At 36.4% G+C, this 12519-nt stretch overlaps 1 protein-coding gene and 1 long non-coding RNA gene across 2 annotated transcripts in view; one reads left to right on the top strand and one right to left on the bottom strand.

The window, feature by feature from the left end:
* The window catches only part of LOC309859064, a 107690-nt gene that overhangs the window by 21105 nt on the left and 74066 nt on the right, over nt 1-12519 (bottom strand). The window lies entirely within an intron of this gene.
* PKIA (cAMP-dependent protein kinase inhibitor alpha) overlaps nt 1-12519 on the top strand; it is a 92281-nt gene that overhangs the window by 54070 nt on the left and 25692 nt on the right. The window contains exon 2 of the mRNA XM_082719470.1: nt 7560-7696. The gene's annotated coding sequence lies outside the window, so the exon portion shown is untranslated. The remainder of the gene's footprint in view (nt 1-7559; nt 7697-12519) is intronic.

Below are 12519 nucleotides of genomic sequence, written 5' to 3'. Positions count from 1 at the left end.
TCACTCAGCAGAGAGTCTGCTTGAGGATGCTCTCCCTCTGCCCCTTCCCCCACTTGTACTCACTCTCTCTCTCTAAAGTAAATAAATAAACCTTAAAAAGAAAAAAAAAAGCCCACACAAAGGAGAACTTGTTAAATAACATACTTTAGGGGTGCCTGGGTAACTCAATTGGCTAAGCATCTGCCTTTGGCTCAGGTCACGATCCCAGGCTCCTGGGACTGAGCCCCACATGGGACTCCCTGCTCAGTGGGAAGCCTCCTTCTCACTGTCCCTCTAACTGCTCCCCTTGCTCATGCTCACTCTCTCTGTCAAATAAATAAATAAAATCTTTTAAAAATTAAAAAATAACTTACTTTAACTACTTTTAAAAGTTAAGCATTAAATTCCCTGATGATTTTTTATTTGGCACCAATGAAAATAATGTGGGATTAGCCATATTAGAGATAAGAGTGCTGAGGTACAATCACATTAAATGAGATTATGTACTCTAAATAAATTTATGGGACATTTCTGATGGTCTTTTCTACATGCTATTTTGCCCCAAATTAAAATGTTTGGTAATCTAGCTATAAAGCTATATGTCATATGACATTAAGTATCTACTGTGTCAAAGATTTCCCTTGTGAAGGTCATATTTTGTCATGGAATGGATTTACAAAAGTAACACATGCCACTATCACTGGTAGCTACAAGTGCCAACAAACATTAGTTTAAATTGATGAACATACAATTAAATGATAGTAACATTTTCTTATTTTTTTAAAGATTATATTTACTTATCTGATAGAAAGAGAAAAACAGAGAGAGGGCAAACACAAGCAGGGGGAGTGGGAGAGGGAGAAGCAGGCTTCTTGATGAGCGGGGAGCCCAATGTGGGCTTGATCCCAGTACCATGGGATCATGACCTGAGCCAAAGGCAGATGCTTAATGACTAAGCCACTCAGGCACCCATTTACTTATGTTTAATGGGAAAAAGTGGGTAGGGAATGTATAACAGCAAAGACTTCATAGACTGAAATACTAATACATCATTTTGAAAACATAATATATGTTAACCAAAATTGTTATGTCTTCCATTAATATTTCACTGTACTTTAGACATTGCCTACAATCATCTCTGCCCTCTGAAGTGGGATCATGGCCTTGGTACACATTAGTCATATAAAAGATGAAGCACTGAAAAGAATTCAGCATTTAAAGACAATTTGCTTTGATTTATGCCGTACTTCTTCCAAAAGATGATACCAAGAAGCATTGCTTATTGAATTGGAATTACAAATCCTTTCTTTCAGAGTTAGTTTTTTTCTTTAACACCAATATCAATGAAAGTAAAGCGAATTTACATCCTCATTAAAAATACAGGCACATAATGATAAAACAAGAAAACAACTTTTTTTCATAGACGTTATTTTTTAGAACAGTTCTAATTTTACAGAAAATTTGAGAGGATAGTATAAAGTGTTTCCATATACACTACACTCGTTCTCCTCTGTTATTAACAACTTATTTTAGTGTGTTACATTTGTTAACACTTAAGTAACAAATATTGATACATTATCATTTACTAAAGTATGTACTTAAGTCAGATTCCTTTAGCTTTTACATAATGCCCTTTTTCTGTTCCAGGATTCTATCCAGGGTAATACATTACATTTAGTTGCCATATATCCTTAGGCTCCTCTTGATTTTCTTAGTTTCTTAGACTTTCCTGGTTTTGATGATCTCAAGAATTTTGAGTAGTATAAATCAGGTTTTTGTACAATATCACTGGTGGAATTTGTATGATGCATTTCTCATGATAAGATTAGGATTATGTGTCTAGGGGGAAAGACTGCAGAGTAGAAGGGCCATTTTGTCAGATCACATCAAGCATACATACTCTCAACATGATTTATGTATGACTGCTGAGGGTGACCTTGATCATCTGGCTGAGGTAGGGTTTTTCAGGTTTCTCTATTATAAAGTTACTTTTTTCCCCACTTCCATACTGTACACTTTGGAAGAAAGTCATAATGCTTAGCCCACAACTAAGGAATGGGAATCTTTTTTCTTTAAGATAGTCTAGGCTCATCTTTTATATTTACCACCCCAGCTCTAGCATCAGTCATTTTTCCTAGATCCTTTTATTGGGAAGGTAGAAGACTCTAAGACCAGGATAGAAGGTATGCTCATTGCTGCTAGGGTGTCATTGTTTCTAAGTCTTTTTAGCTGACTGAGCAAAGAAATATATGTGTTATACTAACCATGTATATATGCATATCTATAAACATTTCTATATATAACCATGTGTGCCTATATTAAGCTAATTATAAAGGTATACTGAAGTTTCCAACTCCGATCTATTACCATTATTATTATTATCATTCTTGCCTCATTCCTTGCTTATTTTTAAATTTCAAGTCCAACAAAACACTTGACTTTTAAAGGTATAAAAATCAGTACTTAAAAAATATATTTATTTATTTATTTATTTTTAGAGATAGAGAGGCAAGTGGGAGTGAGGGGGCAGAGGGAGAGGGAGAGAGAATCTTAAGCAGAATCCCTGCTGAGCATGGCACCTGATGCAGGGCTCAATCCTATGACCCTGAGATCATGACCTGAGTCAAAATCAAGAGTTGGACACTTAAGCAATTGAGCCATCCAGGCTCCATTAAAAGTGTGAAAATTTGCCCTTCTTATACCTGTAGACTACCAGACATCTGCTCCCTACAAGATAGAGTAGTTCATTTCTCCCTTCTCCTTATACTTAAAACTGGTTTAAAACTTAAAACCTTGAACATAACATAACAAACAAGAATAGGAAGACACTGAAAGATGGAAATAAGAAGGTGGACTTACTAAGGACCTTGCGACTTGAGGAATAATATGGTGATGACTTCCTGTTTCCTACTGCTTCCCATTTATCCTGCACAGTGCACTGCAGGAACCTCCTCCAATTCATAACCACCAACAAAAAAAGAGACAAAAAAAGCTTCAAGGAAATCTGGTTTCCTCAGCCAAAGTATGAAGAAAAGGGTTGCTAACAAAAGAAAACCATTTTGGCAATACATATTGTGCTCAAGCCAAAATGCAATGGAAAAATTGCACCTACCACCTATACCCCCTGGTTTCAGTAGGACCAAGTGAAGAACTGATCTTCCACACCATCTCACTCTTGGCCCTTCAAAAGCAGGCAGCACTCTGATTATTCTATGAAGGTTATTTCACTGTGGTCCATCAGTGAGCTGAGCCTCCACACCTATCCCTCAGCAAAGAAACATAAGATAGGGCTAATTAACACTGAACTGCCCTCACATAGTCTTAGGGTCCAAATTGGGAGCTTAGCCTCCACCTCTACTTGAAATCAATAATAACAGAATGTTGCAAACTGGAGATAGTAGGCACTCTGCTTTCCCCGATGCCTGGTGTCAGTGAGACCCAGTAGGGTGCTGAATACCTATATCTATCCTAAAGCAACAAAATAAAATGAGGTAGCACAAAGCAGGGCTAGCTGGCAGTTCTCTTCTTCCCACCCTGGCATCAGTAGAGAGCTGAGCCTCTACCCACAACCAGCATCAACAAAATGGAAAGAGATGGTGTGAAGAAGGACAGTTAAGACTTCACTTCCACCTCCCCTAATGTCAGGGAACCTGTTGGGGAGATGAACATCCAGTCCCACTTAAAGGCAGCAAGATGGTATGAATATTCCCACTTTGGGGGACAGGTATTAGCAGGGCAAGAGGAAACCTGAATTTCTATTCCATCTGTCTGCAATTAAACAATGTGAGTGCCCACTTTTGCTGGGATATTGTCAGTAGGGCCCAGTGGAAAGCTGTATATACTTATTTCCATCTCCAGTCCTCATGCCACATCTCAATACAGGGGTCTTCTTGCTTAAAATAATAATAAGATTAAATAGCATTCAGAGCCATGTAATACTCAAAATATTAAGATATAATTGAAAATTATTCATCATCGCAAGAACCAGGAAATCACAAAATGAATGAGAAAAGATCAACAACATGCACCAACACCAAGATAAATCAGATGTTAAGATCATCTAACGAGGATTTTAAGCTAGCCTGTAAATGCTTCAATAAGCAATTACATACTCCTTGAAATAAATGGGGGGAAAATAGAATATGTAAGCAAAGAACTAGAAGTTACAACAATAAAAATAAATGAAAATAGATATGGGGTGCCTAGGTGGGTGGGTTAAAGCCCACCAGTGGGTTAAAGCCTCTGCTTTCGGCTCAGGTCATGATCTTAGGATACTGGGATCTAGCCCCACATCGGGCTTTCGGCTCCGCAGGGAGCCTCCTTCCTCCCCTCTCTGCCTGCCTCTCTGTGATCTTTGTCTGTCGAATAAATAAATAAAATCTTAAAAAAAAAAGAAAGAAAATAGATAGAATGGAAAAAACAACAACCACAGTAAAAATCTCCTTAGATTGGCTCAAGAGTAGAGAGGAGATGACAAAGCATAGAATCATGAACTTGAGAATAGATCAATAGAATTCATCAAATATGAAAAATAGACTGGAAGATGGAGGTGATGAAGGAAAAGGATCTCAAGATTTTGTGGAACAATAACAAAGGAACTAACATTCATATTACCAAAGTCCCAGAATGAAAAGAAACAAGACTGAAAGAGTATTCAAAAGGAGTGACTAAAAAGTCCCCAAATTTTTAAAAAACATAAATTTGCAGATTTAAGAACCTAAGAAATTCCAAAGAGGGTAAGCACTAAGATATCCATGCCAAAACACATCATAATTAAACTTATAAAAAATAAAGACAAAAAAAAATCTTGAAAGCAGACAAGGAGAAGCAATATATTACTTATAGAGAAACACCAGTTCCAATGGCAACATATTTCTAAACTGAAACTTGGAGCCTGGACATTGGCATAACATTTTTCAAGTACTGAAAGAAGTGTCAGTCACAAATCCACAAATTTTATATTTACTTTCTTGTTTGACTTATATTAATGTGCTGCTAATTAATCTCTCTATATCCAGAATTGCCATCACCCTTCCCCAGCGTTCCAGTCACAGTGTTTCCAGAGTGATCTTTCTAAAACTGAAACAAACAAGCAAATTTTTCTTATAAAAACAACTGCTCATGTTATTTGAATCAACTTTTCTCTTTCTTCTAACTTTAACTTTCCAGTTAAAATCCCTGGGCAGGGGTTGGGGGGGTGGCTGACTCAGGTGATAAAGCATTTAGACTCTTATCTCAGGATTGCGAGTTGGAACCCCATGATGGCTGTAGAGATTACTTAAACTCTTAGCACTCGGGTCATGAGGAGTGCCCCATTATGTACTTTCAAGTTGGGAGGGGCTAGGCATAAGTCTCTAAGAAATTTTGGAAGCAAGGTTTCCAGCACCTTGAGGGAGCTAGGTATTGTTGGGAAGAGGTCATTTATTCATGTCTAATAAAACCTGAGTAATGAGACCCTTTCAGATGTGTATCGATAGGCCATATGCTTGGGGGATGATTGCCAACATGTATCTTGAATGGGGGAGGGTAGAGTTAAAGGAAGTCTCCAAAAGAATTTATATATGTTAAAGTAAGCTTATAGGATCTAGGGGGCAGGCTGGGAGTCGGGCCAGTGTTGCCTTTTGCCCTTAGCAAAGTCTCAAAAATTAGGCAGTTGAGTCCCTAGAAGAATGTCACTCTGCCTTTTTCAAGGACTTGTCAATGGCTGTAGGTAGTAAGGAAATTTAATAATTTTTCTTCTGCCTTTATTTCCCACATCATTAGTATCTTAGACTTAATAAAGATTTAATAAAGGAAATTGTTATTGATACATCAGCGTTTAAATTCCCCAAAGTCAAACCATTAACCCAAGGACTTTTTTTCCACTTGAACTTATGAGCTAGTCATTAATACCTACTCACCCCCCTTATCAGATGCTGTCAGTGCTCCTGTCCTCTCTCCCTCAGCACCCATCATTATGTATATACTGATAAAATCATGCTGTTACCTGTAATTATCTACCTTAGAGCTGGCCAGAAGTGTCCAAGAGTTAATGTATCTGGATGTGGCTTTCAACCATGATAGAGGGGGTTTGGAAGAGAAGTACTTCAAGTTTCTTACCCATTACTGGGATAACTCTGAGTCATGCTCTATATCTCACAGAACTCCCTTGAAGGACAGTAGTCCCCCCAGAGTGATCTCTTCAGTAATGCACCACTGTTAGCCTCCTTCTATGCCTGTATTCTCAGTTTCTACTCCACTTCAGAGTTTCCTGGGACTACCTCCCAGATAAACAGTTTGCATTCAAATTCTTTTCTCAGGTTCTGATTTAAGAGGACTCAACCTAAAACAATTTCAACAATGTATAGCCTCTTAATCAGTGCTCCTTACAGAGCCATCACTGTAAATGTACCAAGGCATGGCACATTATGTCACTCTTCCAAGATCCTAATGTAAACATACAGGAAAGAACATGACTTTGAAGAGAAAAATAATTTATATGAGAATGGACAATGGATAAAGGAAAGATAATATAGTGCCATTTGTTTTCCATTAATGATGCTGTGGATTCTTTTTTTTCTTATTTTCACATAAGATTTTTTTTTTTTCAGCGTAACAGTATTCATTGTTTTTTGTACCACACCCAGTGCTCCATGCAATCCGTGCCCTCTCTAATACCCACCACCTGGTTCCCCCAACCTCCCACCCCCCGCCCCTTCAAAACCCTCAGATTGTTTTTCAGAGTCCATCGTCTCTCATGGTTCACCTCCTCTTCCAATTTCCCTCAGCTCCCTTCTCCTCTCCATCTCCCCTTGTCCTGTGGAATTTATGGGCAGATGGTCTGTAACAGGTGTGTCTATAATTTGAGGAGACTGGTTCCTCAGCTACTCAGAAAACTGCTAATATTATTTTAGAAGCACAGCTTTCTTTACTTGCAGTTTTTCCTTTTACCTTAATGTCTATTTTTCTAAATCACTGACCAGCAGTCAACAGATTTATTCTTTCCCTACCACCCCAGCACAAAAGAAACGTGTGTGTGCCTCCCCTGAGACACAGACACTTCTGTGTGCATCAGTGCTTGAAAAGACAAGTTTATGGTGCATGTGTGCAATGGATATTAAAGGTCTCTGAAATATATTTCTGTTAAATGTGTATGTTTATTTTATGAATAATTAAATTTAGTCAAATTAATAATTTACTAAAGATCTAGATGAAGACTGAAGAAAGGAATAATTTTTTTTTAATTTTTAATTTTTTAATAAACATATAATGTATTACTAGCCCCAGGAGTACAGGTCTGTGAAGGAAAGGAAGTAAATTATAAAGAAAAAGAAAATTTGCCCTTTTTGCCTTTTGTGTTTAATAGACAAAGGATAATGGCTTTTTTGTTTTTGGATTTTTTTGCTTGGATTGAAAGCCCAGAATGCAGCTTGTACTCTTGTCATAATATGTTCACTTGTGAGTATTCAAACGTATAAACTGTAGATTTCCCTTAAGTTATTATATTGTTTAGGAGATCTACGTTTGGACATTTACTTAAATTTTAAAATTGAAATCTCTAAGTACAGATAATGTCCCTTTTTTCGCTGTCTCTATTTCAGGTTATTGAGTTTCTGGAAGGCCTGGTTTTCCAGAGGAGCAGTTTATGGTAGAAGTCTGAAGGTGTGATCCACAAAAAAAAAAAAAAAAAAAAATCAAGTATAGCCAATGAATTAAGGACAAGAAGGTTTCCAATCAGGTAGGAACACTAATCTCACACATTCAACCACCTTAAATAATGTGTGCTGATGGTTGGATAGAACTACTTGGAAAAAGATAGATATATAACCTACAAGAAAGCTGTTTGCAATTCCCTTGGCAGTTGTGGTGTTTATCAGAGAGTACCTTGGCGGAAAATGAATACAATAACAGTATGATGTTTTTTTCCATTTTTAGCTCCTTGTTGCCTAGTACATGTAGTGATCTTGGTGACTGGCTTAATCCTAGGAGGTTAGACATGTGGAGCAGCAGATAAATCTCTTTGTTACTTTCTCCTAAGTCAAGTCATTTTCTAGGTTGTCTTCATGATCTTCTAGTTGCTAATTTTAAAAATGGCCATGATGACATCAAGTAGTCTTTTAAGTGAGGAGCTGCTCCAGTTAGTTTTGTGAGGAAATCAGCTTGGTTCTTGTTGGGATACATCTATTTTTGTTCTTGGCAAAACGTGACTGCACATAGGAGTTAAAAGGGAAGAAAATGGGGCATGGGAAAGAGGACCTTATTTATTTATGCATGTCAAAATCCCACTAACAATTTTATAATTTCATTAGCAAAAGTTGAGATAAAAACTTAAGGCAAAAGGAATAATAAAGATGTCTCATTCTATGTCAAGACAGAAGGCACTAGTGACATCAAAATCAGGGTCTATCCATTTCATTCGCAGTTACATACTCAGTATTTAGCATATCACGTGATCCCTACTCAGTACTCAATATAAGACTCCTGGTCTTATATCACTTACTGATGAATGAATGAAAAAAGTTAACATGTTAGAAAATATTTTTTATCCTGTATTTCCTTGTGTGTTGACTTCTGTATTCTCAGGACCTAGCACTGTAACTGACACATGGAATGTAAGCAATAAAATTTGTTGAAAGAATGGATAAGTCCCCAGGATTCTAAGTTTAATTGTAAGACCAACACAGACCCCATATTTGTGAGGATCTATGGCAAAAGTATCCATGAGATGAAAGCCTATCACACTGGTGATATAGCTGAAGAATTTATCTAGTTTAAATTTTTTTTAGTACAGTTGACACACAATGTTACATTATGTACAACATAGTGATTGACATCTCTATAAGTTACCCTATGCATCTCTATAAGTTACCTTATTACAAGTGTAGCTACCATCTGTCATCATACAATACTGTTACAATATCATTGTTTATATTTCTCATACTGGGCTTTTAATTCCTGTGATTTACTCATTTCATAACTGGAATCCTGTGTCTCCTACTCCCTTTCACTCATTTTACCCACGCCTTCACTCTCCTTTGCTAGGGCAATCATCATTTGTTCTATGTAATTATAGTTCTGATTCTGCTTTTTGTTTACTTGTTTAGTTTTGTTTTTTTAGATTCTACTTATGAGTGAAATCATATGGTATTTGTCTTTCTCAGTCTGATTTATTTCACTTAACATAATACCCTCTAGATCCACCCATTTTTTTCTCAAGTGGCATGATCTCATCCTTTTTGATAATTGCATAATATTCCTTTGTGTGTGTGTGTTGCATCTTTCTTATTCATTCCTCTATTGATCGATACTTAGGTTGCTTCCATAATTGGTTACTGGAAAGAATGATGCAATAAACATAGGCTGCATATCTTTTCAAATTAGTGTTTTTGTTTTCTTTAAGTAAATACTCAGTAGTGAAATTATTGGATCATATGGTATACCTATTTTTAATTTTTTGAGTAACCTTCATACTGTTTTCCACAGTGGCTGTACCAATTTACATCTCCACCAATGCACTAGGGTTCCTTTTTCTCCACATCCTCATGAAAAACTTGTGATTTCTTGTTTTTGATTTTAGATATTCTGACAGGTATAAGCTGACAGCTCATTGTGGTTTTGATTTACATTTCCCTGATGATTATTATGATGTCTAACATCTTTTCATGTGTCTGTTTGTCATCTGTATGTCTTCTTTGGAAAAATGTCTATGTAGTCCTCTGCCCATTTTTTTATTTGATTGTTGTTTTGTTTTGTTTTTTAATTTTTTAAAAAAGATTTTATTTATCTATTTGTCAGAGAGAAAGAGCATGAGGAAGAGCATGAGGGACAGCACAAACAGGGGAGAGGCAGAGGGAGAAGCAGACTCCCTGCTGAGCAAGGAGCCCGATATGGGACTCAATCCCAGGACCTTGGCATCATGACCTGAGCCAAAGGCAGTTGCTCAACTGACTGAGCCATTCAGGCGCCACGGATTCTTGTCTTTTTGGTATTGAGTTGTATAAGTTCTTCATATATTTTGGATATTAACCCTTTGTTGGATATATCATTTGCAAATATCTTCTCCCATTCAGTGGTTGCCTATTTGTTTTGAAAAGCTTTTTATTTTGATGTAGTTCCAATAGTTTATTTTTGCTTTTGTTCCCTTGCCTCAAGAGACATATCTAGAAAACTGTTGCTGCAGCTGTTGAAGAAATTACTGCCTGTTTTCTCTTCTAGGATTCTTATGGTTTCAGGCTCACATTTAGGTCTGTAATCCATTTTGAGTTTATTTTGGTATATGGTATAAGAAAGTGGTCCAGTTTCATTCTTTTACATGTAGCTGTCCAATTCCCAGCACCATTTATGGAAAAGACAGTCTTTTCCCCATTGCTATTCTTGCTCTGTCATGTTAATTAACCAAATAAATGTGGGTTTATTTCTGGGCTCTCTGTTCTGTTCCATTGATCTATGTGTCTGTTTTTGTGCCAGTACCATACTGTTTTGATTACTACGGCTTTGTAGAGAATCTCTCTAGTTTTCATCATTTATGTATCATCCCATTACATTTAGGCATAGTACCTACATTAGACATACGACTAAATGACTCATATATAGACAGAAAATCCCCTCATAAACTTCTGTGCCATTTTGTTTGCAAAACGTGATTTTTGGAGCATTTTTATAATGACAAAGTAAGGACAATTTCCAAATCATTAAATTCTAAAGTTGTTTATACTTTTCCACAGGTATAGCCATAGTACTGCATTAGCTATTTCTCTGTAATCTGCTTTTGCTGTCTTTTGCATTCCTAAGGGACAATAAAAGCCATTTAATTTAAAAAAAAAAAAGTAAATTTTCACATAATGCAGCTTCCACAAAACCAAACACACACACACACACACACACACACACACACACACACACACACCTCTCTTTCTGTCTCTCAGACATGAACATAAAGTAACAATCTAAAATAGCACCCAGAATGGCTCAGTGGGTTAAAACCTCTGCCTTTGGCTTAGGTCATGATCCCAGGGTCCTGGGATAGAGCCCCGCATCGGGCTCTCTGCTCAGCAGGAGCCTGCTTTCGCCTCTCTCTCTGCCTACTTGTGACCTCTCTCTGTCAAATAAATAAGTAAAATCTTTAAAAAATAAAATAAAATAAAATAGTCCAGGAACTCACTGCAAAATAAGAGGAAATCTACTCATATTTGATTTTTTTGTTCTTTTAATAATGTATTATATTCCAATATACTTATTAATAAAACTAAGTTCCTAGTTAGGGAAATAGCTATTTAACATTTTTATCTTTGTATGTATTTATCAATAATGTATGAGAATACCTCCACCACTCCACCTTTTTTTTGTATTCTCTTGGGGCAGGAGATTCCAGTTATCAGTTGTTTTTAAAATTCCCAGTAGCCACAGGACTAGTTATCACTTAAATAAAGACAGCAAATTGTACCAAAGTAGTAGGTCTCTTTATGGAAAATAAAGTACTCATATGAAGAGGGAAAACTTTCATAGTTGAATGATTTCAACGTTAAAAGATTAATGAGTAAATAGTTAAGTGTGTCAAAGCAGACTCCCTCTGTATAATTAATGACTAGGGGTTATCTTTTGGTGCGTAGGGGATTTTAACTTTTTTTTTTTTTAAAGATTTTATTTACTTATTTCAGACAGAGAGAGAGAGAGCATGAGCTGCGGAGGGAGGGGCAGAAAGAGAACCAGACTCCCTGCTGAGCAGAGAGCTCAACGTGGGGCTTACTCCCAGAACCCTGGGATCATGACCTGAGCCAAAGGCACTTTACCGACTGAGCCACACAAGGCACCCTGGGGATTTTAACTTTAAAGATACTATTATATGATACTTAATGCGCACAAAAGAATATATTCAAATATATTAAGTCATGAGATATAATAATAAAATAAACTACAACCACACCACTAAAACTAAGAACTAGAATCTAAACTGCTGAATCATTGTGCTCTACTCTGATCCCTCCTTCCTGCTTTCATCAAATAACTGACCTTGGTTTTATGTTCAACATGCACTTAGTTTTTATGTTTTTTTTAAACTATATATGTGATTTTGCTTATTATTGAGCTCTATAAAATTGATCTCATATTTTATGTAGCCTTCTGTCTTTGTTTTTTTTTTTTCACTCAACATTATGTTTCTAAGGTTCATCCATGTTGTTTAGTGTTCATTAATTTTTACTACCATATAATATTTCATTGTGTTTATTACTCTGTTGATATTTGGGCTGTTTTGGATATATTATGAACAGCACCTATATGAATATTTATTTTAATGTTTCTTGGAACACATGTGCAAGATGTGTTTTAACCATATATACCAAAAAGTAGAACTGCTGAATTCAGGTAATCCTCCTCCTGGAGACTAGCATAGTTAAAATTTTACAATGGTAGTCCTCTTCTCAGTCTATTTATGCAGATATCTCTTACTAACATCATAAACTTCTGCCAGTTAGATCATTTTCCATTTGAGGTTTTTGGGTTTTTTCCCTAATGCTATTTTTCTTTTCTTTTTTTTTTTTTATTCTATCAAATGTGTGTGAA

This window comes from Mustela nivalis, assembly GCF_964662115.1.
Source record: "Mustela nivalis genome assembly, chromosome: 2".
NCBI lineage: Eukaryota > Metazoa > Chordata > Mammalia > Carnivora > Mustelidae > Mustela > Mustela nivalis.
The sequence above is the reverse complement of the archived record's forward strand: the minus strand, read 5'-3'. Positions and strand labels throughout refer to the sequence as shown.